General features: G+C 48.2%; 1 protein-coding gene across 2 annotated transcripts in view; it reads right to left on the bottom strand.

Moving 5' to 3' along the window:
• The window catches only part of FRRS1L (ferric chelate reductase 1 like), a 386723-nt gene that overhangs the window by 311769 nt on the left and 58281 nt on the right, over positions 1 to 16673 (bottom strand). The window lies entirely within an intron of this gene.

Below are 16673 nucleotides of genomic sequence, written 5' to 3' on the forward strand. Positions count from 1 at the left end.
TTCTGCCGCCGATTTTCCGGACTCTTCTTGCTTCTGGCTCTGTAAGGGGGCCGGCGGCGCGGCTCTGGGACCGAACATCAATGGCCGGTTCCATGCGGTCGATCCCTCTGGAGCTAATGGTGTCCAGTAGCCTAAGAAGCCCAAGCTACCACCAGTTAGGTAGGTTCGCTTCTTCTCCCCTTAGTCCCTCGCTGCAGTGAGTCTGTTGCCAGCAGATCTCACTGTAAAATAAAAAACCTAAAATATACTTTCTCTCTAGGAGCTCAGGAGAGCCCCTAGTGTGCATCCAGCTCAGCCGGGCACAGGATTCTAACTGAGGTCTGGAGGAGGGTCATAGTGGGAGGAGCCAGTGCACACCAGGTAGTCCTAAATCTTTCTTAGCTGTGCCCAGTCTCCTGCGGAGCCGCTATTCCCCAAGGTCCTTACGGAGTCCCCAGCATCCACTAGGACGTCAGAGAAAAAAGCGGTTTTACCTGTCCCTGGATTTACCGCATTAAAAGAACCAGCTGATCGTAAGATTGACGCTACGCTCAAATCCATATACACGGCTTCAGGGGCGATACTACGTCCTACTATTGCCTGTGCATGGATTTCCAAAGCTATAGTAAAGTGGTCAGGCACGTTACTTGAGGATTTGGACACAATGGATAAAAGTGATGTTGAATTGTTTTTAACATTCAGGATTCTGCAGGATTTATAGTGGAATCCATGAAAGACCTGGGTTCAATGGCTGCAGGGATATCTTCCATGTCTGTCTCAGCTCGCAGAGGACTTTGGCTGCGCCAGAGGCCTGCCGACGCGGAATCCATGACAGCTGTGGAGACCCTACCCTACACAGGTCAGGCTCTCTTTGGGGAAGTGTTGGATGCGTGGATTTCCACGGCTACTGCGGGTAAGTCACCTTTTCTTCCCTCAGCTGCACCTGCTACGAAGAAACCATTTACCTCACCTACATCACAGTCCTTTCGGGCTGCTAAAGCAAGAAAAGCCAAGCCGTCTAACACCTTCTTTAGGGGAGGTCGGCCTAAATAAAAAAAACCTGCTGCTGCAGGTTCCCAGGAACAGAAGTCTGCTTCAGGTACACTTAAGTCCTCAGCATGACGGTGGACTGCGCGGCCTGGAGGTAGGGCCGGTGGGGGCGAGACTCAGGCATTTCAGCTACGTCTGGGTGTCGTACGTCCTGGATCCCTGGGTACAGGATATTGTGTCCCAGGGGTACAGGCTGGAGTTTCAAGATCTCCCACCTCACCGATTTTTCAAATCAGGCTTGCCAGCTTTGCTGGCAGACAGAGCTATCCTACAGGAAGCCATCCAGAAGTTGGTGGAGTCACAGGTCATTGTACCAGCTTCACCCGATTTGCAAAACAAAGGTTACTATTCAAACCTTTTCGTGGTACCGAAACCGGATGGTTCGGTCAGGCCCATTTTAAACTTAAAATCACTTAACCCCTTTCTGAAGCAGTTCAGTTCAAAATGGAGTCTCTGAGGGCAGTGATATTAGGTCTGGAAGAGGGGGAATTCCTGGTATCCCTGGTTATCAAGGATGCGTACCTCCACATTCCAATTTGGTCGACGCATCAAGCTTTTCTCCAATTCGCACTGTTAGTCATTTTCAGTTCCATGCCATGCCATTCGGCCTTTCGACAGCACCGAGGGTATTCACCAAGGTGATGGCAGAGATGATGGTTCTCCTCCGCAGACAGGGGGTGAACATAATCCCAAATCTGGACGATCTGCTGATAAAGGCATCGTCCAAGGAGAAGCTGTTACAGTCCATTGTTCTCACGACCCATCTACGGTTGGATCCTGAATCTTCCAAAATCACATTTGTAGCCGACCAGGAGGTTGTCCTTTCTGGGAATGATCCTCGACATGGAAGTGCAGTGGGTGCATGGAAGTGCAGAGGGTGTTTCTTCCGGAGGAGAAAGCGTTGGTGATACAAACAATGGTCCGGGATGTCCTGAAGTCAGCCCGGGTGTCAGTTCATCAGTGCATTCGCCTTCTGGGGAAGATGATGGCCTCTTACGAGGCTCTGCAGTATGGGAGATGTCATGCTCGGCCCTTCCAACTAGATCTCCTGGACAAAGTGGTTGGGATCTCATCTATACATGCACCAGAGAATACGTCTGTCGCCAAAGGCCAGGATTTCACTCCTCTGGTGGCTCCAATTACCCCACCTTCTGGAGGGCCGCAGGTTAGGGATTCAGGACTGGATCCTTCTAACCACGGATGCAAGTCTCCGGGGCTGGGGCGCAGTCACTCAAGGGGAGACTTTCCAAGAAAGGTGGTCAAGTCTGGAAGCCGGCCTACCAATAAACATTCTGGAATTAAGAGCCGTCTACATCGGTTTTCTCCAAGGTTCAATACCCTTTGTCGGAGAGAAGCCTATTGGATTTTTAGACTGGCGACGTTAGTTCCTGATGGCCTAAACGATACAGTTGATTTGAACCATATTAGTTAGAACATGGTGTTAGGTTTCATTATCTCTGTCAAATGGGGGGTTTATAGTCTACAGAATAGGCAGTAAGTAGGTTGGAGGGTTTATATAATTAGTATCATCAATGATAGAAGGTTAGCATTGATGTACTATATACATGATATATATGTGTCTATTCTATATGTATATGCAAACGTGGTGTTCCCAATGTGTCATGCTAGACAGTGGTATATATGAATGGGAAATATCCCTGATACTAGTTTTCTATATAGGCTTACTCTGTTTTTTGCTAAATAGATCTAAATAGTATAATGCAGTGGTTGTAGTATTGAATACAGCTTGAAGATCGAGATGAAAAATATGTTATAATTAGGGTCCTAAAGTAATACATCTAATACTAGGACATTTACTGATAAAATGTATATATTGATAATAATAATAAATAAATTAAATAGCAATATAATAGTAATATATTGGTATATGCTGTATCTCATTCTCCTTTTTTAATTCTATTCTCTAGTGTACATGAGTTTAGCTAGAGAATGGGTCTTATAGATGTTTTTGATGTATGTTTTATTATTATTATTATTTTTTGGTTTATAATCTATTTAAACTCTGCTCTAAGTGCTATTAGAAATACCGGCATTGAATCTTCTGTATAAGATGTTTATAAACACTATAACAGGATATGTGCAAAAGTTTTACTATAAGTTATGTGGATTGAAATACGTGTGGGGACTTAATTAGGTTATGTTGACAGCTGATGGATGTCTGTATAACAATGGAGCGCGACTGAGCGCACAGCACTAGTCCAGCTAAATGACCCACAGCCGCGATATGGCAAATGAGGCTTGGAGCGCAGGTAGTGCGCGCAGGCGCACTTGAGAGATGCCGGGGATAAAAGCGAGGAGAGCGGCAGAGTTTAAAATATCTGACTGAGGAAGCCGCCTAGCGTTGTAGGCAGAGAAACGCGTCTCATTTGTTCCTATATACCTACGAGGACTACACCACAGATCTGCCTCATTGCGCTGGGTAACATCCAAGGACCTCCGGATAAGGCTCTCATACAGGCATTTGGGCACCAGAGCCGGGAGCGAAAAGGATCTGAACCCAGGAGGTTATGTGGTAATTATTCTCACACAACATGGCCATGTTATAATACCAGCTGAGGTACAGAAAAAGGTTCTATTACCGTTTGGAGTAAAAAGACCACATGTTCATTTACTAATTTAAAAGAAATCAAGTGGCTGATGCTATACATCTAATCAGCTTAAAACCACCAGCTGAGCTGTAAAAATCCTTTTGCTTTTAATGAAGGTTACATCCCGGTTTATACACGCTATATTACAAGTATGCAATTTATTGCTGTTGTATATTAAATCATCTATACCTTCAAAATGAAAAGGAACAGCTACTGAAATCACTATATGATTCAATTCATTTGAAAGTCAACATCATTGAATCCATAAGTGCGTGGACTTGTGCTTATTATTCTACATTCTGCATGAGAAACTGTGTCAAAATTGTTTCTAAACACAGCTGCAAAACCTGAAAAGCTTTTAAGCTTAAGCTGAATAAGGAAATATATATCAATCAGGAGCATGGTTACCTTGTAACATCGAAAGGAAACAGTGGGATCTATTTGTATCTAATTGTTTATTTTATTGCACTGAGCAGAGTATTTAATTGTGAATGTGTTATTGTTTTTTAAACTGGCCAGATTTTTTAGAATATTGTATAAAGTGAAATTCTGTAATGTGTATTCTGATATATAGGTGATATAAGGAGCAATCTATTATTAACTAAAAAAGCAAAATAAAAATGAAAATAGAAGTTTTTTAATAAGGAATCTATTAGTGCTTTCTGTTCTTTTTTCTTTTTTTCTAAGAGTAATGTGGGAAGGGGGGAGAGAAGCCCCCATACTTACAGTTAGCTGCTTTTAGATTATCCATTTAAAAAAACGAATTGGAAAGAGTTAAAAAACACTATAAGACATATATATGCATTAATTGTAAATTACCAATCAGCGCCAGGGGGTCACTTTGTTGTGCCCTTCTTTCTTTGTTGTTCTCCAAGTGGCCCGTCTTCTGCATTGGACAATGTAACGACAGTAGCTTACATAAACCGACAGGGCGGAACGAAGAGCAGAGCTGCAATGTCAGAGGTAATGAGAATCATCCTCTGGGCAGAAAAACACGCGTTAGCGTTGTCCGCAATCTTCATACCGGGAGTAGACAAATGGGAAGCGGACTTCCTCAGCAGGCATGATCTCCATCCAGGGGAGTGGGGACTCCATCCGGAGGTGTTAACGGAGGTAACAGACCTTTGGGGAGTTCCTCAGAGACATGATGGCCTCTCGTCTCAACAAGAAGATTCAGCGGTATTGTTCCAGGTCGAGGGACCCGCAAGCCGTGGAGGTAGACACCATAGTGACTCCATGGGTATTTCAGTCGATGTACGTGTTTCCTCCACTTCCACTCATTCCAAGAGTTCTGAAACTCATAAGGAGAACAAGAGTTCAGGCAATCCTCATTGCTCCGGACTGGCCAAGAAGGGCTTGGTACGCAGATCTTCTGGCTCTACTGTGAGAAGAGCCGAGGCCTCTTCCTCTTCGGGAGGACCTGCTGCAGCTGGGGCCATTCGCTTATCAAGACTTACCGCGGCTACGTTTGACGGCATGGAGGTTGAACACCAGATATTAGCTTGGAAGGGCATTCTGAACAAGGTTATTCCTACCAACAAGGTCATTCCTACCCTGATACAGGCTAGGAAAGGAGTAAAATCTAAACATTACCATCGTATTTGGGAAAAATATATATCTTGGTGTGAGTCCAAGAAGTTTCCTACGGTGGAGTTTCAACTGGACGTTTTCGCCTCTTCCTGCAAGAAGGTGTGGATATGGGCCTGAGGTTGGGATCTGTAAAGGTCCAGATTTCCAGAAACAGTTGGAAGCTCCCTGAGGTTCAGACTTTTCTGAAAGGGGTTCTGCACATCCAGGCTCCCTTTGTGCCGCCTACGGCACCATGGGACCTTAACGTGGTGCTGCAGTTTCTCCAATCGGATTGGTTCAAGCCTCTACAGGAGGTTGAGGTCAAATTTCTCACATGGAAGGCTGTCACTTTGTTGGCCTTAGCTTCTGCTAGACATTTGTCGGAGCTGGGGACTTTGTCATGTAAAAGCCCATACTTGATCTTCCATTAAGATAGAGCTGGGCTACGGACACGTCTGCAGTTCCTTCCAAAGGTTGTGTCGGCATTTCATATCAACCAACCTATTGTGGTGCCAGTTGCTCCTGACTCCTCAATTTCAGCAAAGTCCTTTGATGTTGTAAGGGCTCTGAAAATCTATGTTAAGAGGACTACTCGCCACAGAAGATAGGACTCTCTGTCCTGTATGATCCCAAGAAACTTGGGTGTCCTGCTTCTAAGCAGACAGTCTCTCGCTGTATCAGGTTCACTATCCAGCATGCGAATTCTATGGCAGGATTGCCGCGTCCTACCTCTGTTAAGGCCCACTCTACTCGTAAGGTGGGTTCTTCCTGGGCGACTGCCCGGGGTGTTTCGGCTTTACAGCTTTGCTGAGCTGCTACTTGGTCGGGGTCGAACACGTTTGCAAAGTTCTACAAGTTCGATACCTTGGCCACTGAGGACCTGAAGTTTGGTCAATCAGTTCTGCAGGAGCCTCCGCGCTCTCCCTCCCGTTCTGGGAGCTTTGGTACATCCCCATGGTACTAATGTGGACCCCAGCATCCTCTAGGACATGAGAAAATAGGAATTTAATTACCTACTGTTAAATCCTTTTCTCGTAATCCGTAGAGGCTGCTGGGCGCCTGCCCAGCGCTTCCTGATCCTGCAGTGGTTACTTAGTTCAGTACTGCTTAGTTCTTGGGTAAGCACTGTTTTGTTGCTTGGTTAAGTAATATTGTTCAGCCGTTGCTGATGTTTCAAGCTGGTTAGCTTGGTTTGCCTTGTATGTGTGAGCTGGTGTGAATCTCTCCACTATCTGTGTAAAATCCTTCTCTTGAAGTTGTCCGTCTCCTCGGGCACAGTTTCTAAACTGAGTCTGGTAGGAGGGGCATAGAGGGAGGAGCCAGCCCACACTCTTAAAGTGCCAGTGGCTCCTAGTGGACCCGTCTATACCCCATGGTACTAATGTGGACCCCAGCATCCTCTACGGACTACGAGAAAAGGATTTATTGGTAGGTAATTATAATCCTATTTTCAGACTGCCTGAGGCGGGTCAGTAGTCACACCCATAGCCTGATTCGGGAGCTACCAGCGTGCGACCCACCACAAGCACCCCGCCACTGCTGATTGCAACCTCGCATACTGCCGAGTTGGTGACGTCAGCGGTGACGCGGCGGGGGCGGCGCGCGCCGCCCGTACACAGAGAGTTAACGGGAAACGGGTCGCATTGACCCGGCTCCTGTTCACACTGCACAGTGAGCCGGGTTGAAGACGTGTTCAATCCTGCTCACGTCAAGGGTCGAAATACCGGGTCAAGTGAACCAGAATTTCAGCCCTTGCACCTTTCAGACCGCACATAAACACGGGTCATTCGGGTTCATGTGTCAATAACCCGTGTTCAGTGGTGGCGGTCTGAAAGGTATATACGTGATTTCAACTGGATCTAATTTATTCCCTGCATTGCCGGAAAATTGCTCTGTGTAGCAGCCAGGTGTGTTGCGCTGGCTTTTACACAGTGCGTACGGTGTAAGGCATCATTGTCATAGAGGTCCCATCCTCTAGACCAATTCCTGCCCCAATCACATAAACCCCTCCAGCAGCCCTAGCCTCCTTTCCTTTGCATCAGTCTGATTCCTATCAGCTATCTAGCTCTGTAGCAGCCCTGCTCAGATCCTTGATCCCACGCAGCAGCAGACCTGGTCACTGACTGCACTATGGAGATGGAGGGAGGGTGACATGAGCAGCGTTGCATGCAGTGTGACCCAAACCACCATGGAATTGGGCCCCAGCAGCTCTCCACTTTTGTACCCGCACCATGGGACCCGCACCTCAGCAGCTCCCCGCTCCAGGCCCCACCGCCTTCACCCAGTCATTGCCCTTGCACACGAACGTACCATGGAATCCGGACCCCAACAGACCCCACCTACTTCAACCAGTATTACTGACCTCGCATGTACTGTATGTACCCGCAGCATGGGATCCGGACCCCAGCCAGCAGCACTCCGCTCCAGGCCCTGCCTCCTTTCCCCAGTCACTGCCCTTGTACCCCCACCATGAGATCCAGCAGCAGCAGCTCTGGACCAGCAACAACGTGGAAATGAGGGATGCCTGGTGACATGGGTGGCGCTGCCCAGCAGTGTGGCCCAGACCCCAGGAGCAGCACCTTCCCACCCAGGTGAGTGTCCCAAACACCTGCACAGTATCTGTATCTCACCCTCAGTGTTCTCTCGCTCTAAATTTCCTTTTCTGTCAGTGGGGGTAATTCCAAGTTGATCGCAGCAGGAATTTTGTTAGCAGTTGGGCAAAACCATGGCCCTCATTCCGAGTTGTTCGCTCGGTATTTTTCATCGCATCGCAATGAAAATCCGCTTAGTACGCATGCGCAATGTTCGCACTGCGACTGCGCCAAGTAACTTTGCTATGTAGAAAGTAATTTTACTCACGGCTTTTTCATCGCTCCGGCGATCGTAAAGTGATTGACAGGAAATGGGTGTTACTGGGCGGAAACACGGCGTTTCAGGGGCGTGTGGCTGAAAACGCTACCGTTTCCGGAAAAAACGCAGGAGTGGCCGGAGAAACGGTGGGAGTGCCTGGGCGAACGCTGGGTGTGTTTGTGACGTCAAACAGGAACGACAAGCACTGAACTGATCGCACAGGCAGAGTAAGTCTGAAGCTACTCTGAAACTGCTAAGTAGTTAGTAATCGCAATATTGCGAATACATCGGTCGCAATTTTAAGAAGCTAAGATTCACTCCCAGTAGGCGGCGGCTTAGCGTGTGTAACTCTGCTAAATTCGCCTTGCGACCGATCAACTCGGAATGAGGGCCCATGTGCACTGCAGGGGAGGCAGATTTAACATGTGCAGAGAGAGTTAGACTTGAGTGTGGTGTGTTCAATCTGCAATCTAATTTGCAGTGTACAAATAAAGCAGCCAGTATTTACCCTGCACAGAAATAAAATAAACCACCCAAATCTAACTCTTTCTGCACATGTTATATCTGCCTCCCCTGCAGTGCACATAGGTGGTCATTCCGAGTTGTTCGCTCAGTAATTTGTTTCGCATCGCAGCGATTTTTCGCTTAGTGCGCATGCGCAATGTCCACAGTGCGACTGCGCCAAGTAAATTTGCTATGCAGTTAGGTATTTTACTCACGGTTTTTTCTTCGTTCTGGTGATCGTAATGTGATTGACAGGAAGTGGGTGTTTCTGGGCGGAAACTGGCCGTTTTATGGGCGTGTGAGAAAAAACGCTACCGTTTCTGGGAAAAACGCGGGAGTGGCTGGAGAAACGGAGGAGTGTCTGGGCGAACGCTGGGTGTGTTTATGACGTCAAACCAGGAACGACAAGCACTGAACTGATCGCAGATGCCGAGTAAGTCTCGAGCTACTCAGAAACTGCACAGAGATGTCTTTTCGCTATATTGCGAATCTTTCGTTCGCAATTTTAAGAAGCTAAGATTCACTCCCAGTAGGCGGCGGCTTAGCGTGTGTAAAGCAGCTAAAAGCAGCTTGCGAGCGAACAACTCGGAATGAGGGCCATAGGCCCTCATTCCGAGTTGTTCGCTCGCAAGCTGCTTTTAGCAGCTTTGCACACGCTAAGCCGCCGCCTACTGGGAGTGAATCTTAGCATAGTAGAATTGCGAACGAAAGATTAGCAGAATTGCGAATAGAAACTTCTTAGCAGTTTCTGAGTAGCTCGAGACTTACTCTGCCACTGCGATCAGTTCAGTCAGTTTCGTTCCTGGTTTGACGTCACAAACACTCCCAGCGTTCACCCAGACACTCCCCCGTTTCTTCAGACACTCCCGCGTTTTCCCCAGAAACGGCAGCGTTTTTTCGCACACACCCACTTCCTGTCAATCACATTACGATCACTAGAACGAAGAAAAAACCTCGTAATGCCGTGAGTAAAATACCTAACTTAATAGCAAATTTACTTGGCGCAGTCGAACTGCGGACATTGCGCATGCGCATTAGCGACTAATCGCTCCGTTGCGAAAAAAAAATAATGAGCGAACAACTCGGAATGACCACCATGGTTTTGCCCAACTGCTAACAAAAAATTCCTGCTGCGATCAACTTGGAATTACCCCATGTGTCATTTAGTCCCCTCTCTCTCTCTCTCTCTCTGAATCCTGTTTTTTACCTTAGTCTCTCAATCTCTCAGCTCCCTTTTCCATATTTTCCAGTCCACCCTGTCTACTCTCCACCTCTCTCTCTGAGCTCCTTCTAAAGGGCCTTACACACCCGCCGACCCGCCGCCGAGCTGCCCGACGGCGGATACGGCCGACGAGCGACCCGGCGGCGGGGGGGCAGTGACGGGGGGAGTGAAGTTTCTTCACTCCCCCCGTCACCCGGCTGCATTGAAGTGCAGGCAAATATGGACGAGATCGTCCATATTGGCCTGCATGCACAGCCGACGGGAGACCAGCGATGAACGAGCGCGGGGCCGCGCATCGTTCATCGCTGGAGCCTCCACACTGAAAGATATGAACGAGTTCTCGTTCATTTATGAACGAGATCGTTCATATCTTTCAAAAAATCGGCCAGTGTGTAGGGCCTATAAGTTACTCCATAGTTCTCTAACGTCCTAGAGGATACTGGGGTCCACAATAGTGGGGTCCACTAGGAATCATGGGCACTTTCAGAAACTGATAGTGTGGGCTGGCTCCTCCCTCTATGCCCCTCCTACCAAACTCAGTTTAGATGATGCTTTGACAGTGCCACGGACACCACTGCGTTCCTGCAGACCCTCCACTTGCCGCTGTGTCCCCGGCCCCCCTGCGGCTGTAGGATGTGCCGTTCATGGTGCGGGCTGCCCGTGCGGCTGAAGCGAAGTGCGAGTCGCTGGATGTGGCAGGGTCAGGAGCGTTTTTCCTCTCGGGTCACTTTCAGCTGCAACTCTGCAGGTGCCCAGACTTTCCCACTGCTGGAAGCACTGGACGCCCGGGCTGTATCAGTGCACTACCCTGCCGGCCTCTGCCCCGTGAGCACAGTGGCGCTGCTACTGGAGAAGGGAGGTCTTGTTTCTGTCTGGCCAAGCAGGCAGTGGTCGCTGCCTACCTCAACATCGGTACAGTCTGTAGCGGGTCCCTGAAGCATTGCCTCATCACCAACCCAGGTCTGTCTCCTGTATGTATCATGTACGTGTGTGTGATGTATTTATCATGTATGTATCATCTTGTATTACTGTATAAGTACACTGACATACATGCACTTACATCTATACATACACGCACTGACACCTGTACATACACAACATACACACACTGACACCTATAAATACACGAACACCTGTACATACACTGACATACACATGCTGACACCTGTACATACACCGACACACACACACAGTCACCTGTGCGTACACCGACACACACACGCTGTCACCTGTGCGTACACCGACACACGCTGACACCTGTGCGTACACCGACACACACACACTGACACCTGTGCGTACACCGACACACACGCTGACAACCGTGCGTACACCGACACACACACTGACACCTCTGCGTACACCGACACACACACACATGCTGACACCTGTGCGTACACTGACACCTGTGCGTACACCGACACACACACATGCTGGCACCTTTGTGTACACCGACACACAAACACTGTCACCTGTGCGTACATCGACACACACACGCTGTCACCTGTGCATACACCGACACACACACGCTGTCACCTGTGCATACACCGACATACAGACGCTGACAACTATACATATACCGACATACACACACTGACACCTATAAATACACGAACACCTGTACATACACCGACATACACACGCTGACACCTGTACATACACCAACACACACTGTCACCTGTGCGTACACCAACACACACACGCTGTCACCTGTGCGTACATTGGCACACAAACGTTGACACCCGTGTGTACACTGACACACACGCTGACACCCGTACGTACACCGACTCACACGCGCTGACACCCGTGTGTACACCGTCACACACGCTGACACCCGTACGTACACCGACACACACACACGCTGACACCCGTGCGTACACCGACACAAACACTCTGACACCTGTGCATACACCGACACACACACACGCTGACACCTGTGAAGTTCACCGACACACGTTGAGACATGTGCGTACACCGACACACACACGCTGACACCTGTGCGTACACCAACACACACATGCTTTGACACCTGTGCGTACACCAACACACACATGCTTTGACACCTGTGCGTACACCGACACACACACGCTGACACCTGTGCGTACACCGACACACACATGCTGACACCTGTGTGTACACCGACACACACATGCTGACACCTATGCATACACCGACATACACACGCAGACACCAGTGCGTACACCGACACACACACTGTGACACCTGCGCGTACACCGACACAGACACACACACGCTGACATCTGTGCATACACAGACACACACGCTGACACCTGTGCATAGACCGACACACACACTGACACCTGTACATACACCAACACACACACGCTGACAACTGTGCGTACACCGGCACACACGCTGACACCTATGCGTACACCGACACCCACACGCTGACACCTGTGCATACACCGACACACACACGCTGACACCTGTGCGTACACCAACAAACACACGCGGACACCCGTGCGTACACCGACAAACACACTCTGACACCTGCGCGTACACCGGCACACACACACGCTGACATCTGTGCGTACGCAGACACACACGCTGACACATGTGCGTACACCGACACACACAAACACGCTGACATCTGTGCGTACACTGACAGACACATGCTGACACCTGTGCGTACACCAACACACACTGACACCTGTGCACACACCGAAACACACACACACACACACACTGACACCTGTGCGTTCACCGACACACACACACATACACGCTGACACCTGTGCATACACTGAAACACACACACACACACACGCTGACACCCGTGTATACACCGACACACACACACGCTGACACCTGTGCGTACACTGACACACACACACACGCGCTGACACCTGTGCGTACACGGACACACACGCTAACACCTGTACGTACACCGACACACGCTAACACCTGTGCGTACACCGACACACACACGCTGGCACCTGTGCGTACACCGACACACACATGCTGGCACCTGTCCGTACACCTACACACACACACACACACACACACGCTGACACCTGTGCGTACAATGAAACACACACACGCTGACACCTGTGCATAAACCGACACACACACACACGCTGACACCTGTGCGTACACCGACACACACACACGCTGACACCTATGCGTACACCGTGCCCACAAACGCTGACTCCTGTGCGTACACCGACACACACGCTGACATCTGTGCATACACCGACACACACACACGCTGACACCTATGCGTACACCGTGCCCACACACGCTGACTCCTGTGCGTACACCGACACACACGCTGACATCTGTGCATACACCGACACACACACACGCTGACACCTGTGCGTACACCGTCATACATACATGTACACACGCGACACCTGACGCACATATATAGGGACCGCATCAGGCACGCACACATACACACGCAGCATCCAGGGGCAAACACAGGATTTACTTGGGGGGGGTCCCGTGTTTTATATATGTATGTGTGTGTGTGTGTGTGTATATGTATATATATATATATATATATATATATATGTGTGTGTATATATATATGTGTGTGTAGAAAGTATTCGGCACTCACAGTAATGACAAATATCACCTCACCGAGTGCCCTCCAAGCTTGATAGCAATGCAGATACAGGTAATGGCGGCACGCTCAGATTTCTTCAATGCAGTAACTGAGATCACTCGGTTCTGCTTTAGCTTAACGTTTCGGTTTTATTCAACCGTCATCAGAATATGTATCTTCTGATGACGGTTGATCAAAACCGAAACGTTAAGCTAAAGCAGAACCGAGTGATCTCAGTTACTGCATTGAAGAAATCCGAGAGTGCCGCCGTTACCTGTATCTATCTATACAGGTTGAGTATCCCATATCCATATATTCCGAAATACGTAATATTCCGAAATACGGACTTTTTTGAGTGAGAGTGAGATAGTGAAACCTTTGTTTTTTGATGTCTCAATGTACACAAACTTTGTTTAATACACAAAGTTATTAAAAAATATTGTATTAAATGACCTTCAGGCTGTGTGTATAAGGTGTATATGAAACATAAATGAATTGTGTGAATGTAGACACACTTTGTTTAATGCACAAAGTTATAAAAAATATTGGCTAAAATGACCTTCAGGCTGTGTGTATAAGGTGTATATGTAACATAAATGCATTCTGTGCTTAGATGTAGGTCCCATCACCATGATATCTCATTATGGGATGCAATTATTCCAAAATACGGAAAAATCCCATATCCAAAATACCTCTGGTCCCAAGCATTTTGGATAAGGGAGACTCAACCTGTATATATATATATATATATATATATATATATATATATATATACACACACACACCGTTCTTTGCACAGGAATTTCTGATTTTCACGGTTGTACATATAAATTAGTGTTAATAATTTGGTAAATCTATAGAGCTGCAAATTTGAGACATGTTAATGTAAGTAATATTAATCCATAGTTCTTGGCGTTACCCGAGGAGCACCCGTAGCAGATGCGGTAAAAAGTGACAGGACCATTTTTGTGGTTTATTAAATTCTACACACTGGAGGTGCAATCTAAATTTTGATCCTATGGTCCATTTGGGCGTTATCGTTCACGCAACGCAAGCCACGCATCAGTAATGATGTCATCATGTCACCCCCTTTTCATCCCCATAGAGGGTTTATTAAAAATAGGATTTTGGTTACCTACCGGTAAATCCTTTTCTCGTAGTCCGTAGAGGATGCTGGGGTCCACATTAGTACCATGGGATATAGACGGGTCTACCAGGTGCCATTGGCACTTTAAGAGTTTGAGAGTGTGGACTGGCTCCTCCCTCTATGCCCCTCCTACCAGACTCAGTCTAGAAACTGTGCCCGAGGAGATGGACATCTTCGAGAGAAGGATTTAACACAGATAGTGTCGAGATTCATAAAAGCTCACACATACAAGGCACATCAAGCTAACTAGCTTGAAACACTCAGCAACTGCTGAAACATTACTTACCAAGTAACAATGCAGTATATAACTAAACCAAAGAAGTACTGAACCAGATAACGGGTGCAGGAAAACGAAGCGCTGGGCGGGCGCCCAGCATCCTCTACTGACTACAAGAAAAGGAAAAATCCTATTTTCTCTTATGTCCTAGAGGATGCTGGGGTCCACATTAGTACCATGGGGATGTACCAAAGCTCCCAGAACGGATGGGAGAGCGCGGAGGTTCCTGCAGAACTGATTGACTGAACTTCAGATCATCAGACGCCAAACTTGCAAATCTTTGCAAACGTGTAGACCCAGACCAAGTTGCAGCTAGGCTAAGTTGCAATGCCGAGAAAACCCTGGGCAGCCGCCCAGGAAGACCCCACCTTACAAGTAGAGTGGGCCTTACAGATTTTGGACACGGCAATCCTGCCGTAGAATAAGCATGCTGGATAGTGAACCTAATCCAGCGAGAGATCGTCTGCTTAGAAGCAGGACACCCAATTTTCTTGGGATCATATAGGACAAACAAAGAGTCCGACTTTCTGTGACGAGAAGTTCTCTTCACATATATCCTCAGAGCCCTCACAACATCCAAGGACTTGATGTAATTGAGGAGTCAGTAGTCACTGGCACCAAAATAGGTTGGTTGATATTAAATGCTGGCACAACCCTCGGAAGAAACTGCTGACGTATCCGGAGCTCAGCTCTATCTTCGTGGAAGATCAAGTAAGGGCTTTTACAGGATAAAGCCCCCAATTCGGACACACGTCTAGCAGAAGCTAAGGCCAACAACTTGACAGCCTTCCATGTAAGAAATTTGACCTCAACCTCCTGTAGAGGCTTGAACCAATCCGACTGGGGGAACTGCAACACCACGTTAAGGTACCAAGGCGCCGTAGGCGGTACAAAGGGAGGTTGGATGTGCAGAACTCCCTTCAAAAAGGTCTGAACCTCAGGGAGGGCAGCCAATTGTTTCTGGAAGAAAATGGATAGGGCCACAATCTGGACCTTCGCAGATCCCAACCTCAGGCCCATATCCACACCTGCTTGCAGGAAGAGGAGAAAACGTCCGAGTTGAAACTCCACCGTAGGAAACTTCTTGGATTCACACCAAGAGACATATTTCTTACAAATACGATGGTAATGTTTAGACATTACCCCTTTCCTAGCCTGTATCAGGGTAGGAATGACCTTCTTCGGAATGTCCTTTCGAGCAAGTATCAGGCGCTCAACCTCCATGCCATCAAACGTAGCCGCTGTAAGTCTTGACAGGCGAACGTCCCCTGCTGCAGCAGGTCCTCCCAAAGAGGAAGAGGCCTCAGGTCTTCCTGCAAGAGATTCAGAAGGTCCGCGTACCAAGCCCTCCTTGGCCAGTGTGGAGCAATGAGGATCGCTTGAACTCTTGTTCTCCTTACGCGCTGTAGAACTCTTGGAATGAGTGGGAGTGGTGGAAACATGTACACCGACTGGAACACCCACGAAGACACCAGGGCGTCCACTGCCACTGCCTGTGGGTCCCTCGACCAGGAACAATAGCGTTGAAGCTTCTTGTTGAGACGAGAGGCCATCATGTCTATTTGGGGTAATCCCCAAAGGTCTGTTATTTCCTTGAACACCTCCGGATGGACACCCCACTTCCCCGGATGGAGATCGTGTCTGCTGAGGAAGTCTGCTTCCCAGTTGTCTACTCCCAGAATGAAGATTATAGAGAGCGCCAACGCGTGTTTTTCCGCCCAGAGGATGATTCTTGTCACCTCTGACATTGCAGCTCTCCTCTTAGTTCTACCCTGTCGGTTTATGTAAGCCACTGTCGTTACATTGTCCGACTGTACTTGAATGGCCCGATTTATTAGAAGATGGGCCGCCTGAAAAAGATCGTTGTAGATGGCTCTTAGTTCCAGAATGTTGATGGGCAG

Source organism: Pseudophryne corroboree, chromosome 5 (genome assembly GCF_028390025.1).
Source record: "Pseudophryne corroboree isolate aPseCor3 chromosome 5, aPseCor3.hap2, whole genome shotgun sequence".
NCBI classification, from domain to species: Eukaryota; Metazoa; Chordata; class Amphibia; order Anura; family Myobatrachidae; genus Pseudophryne; species Pseudophryne corroboree.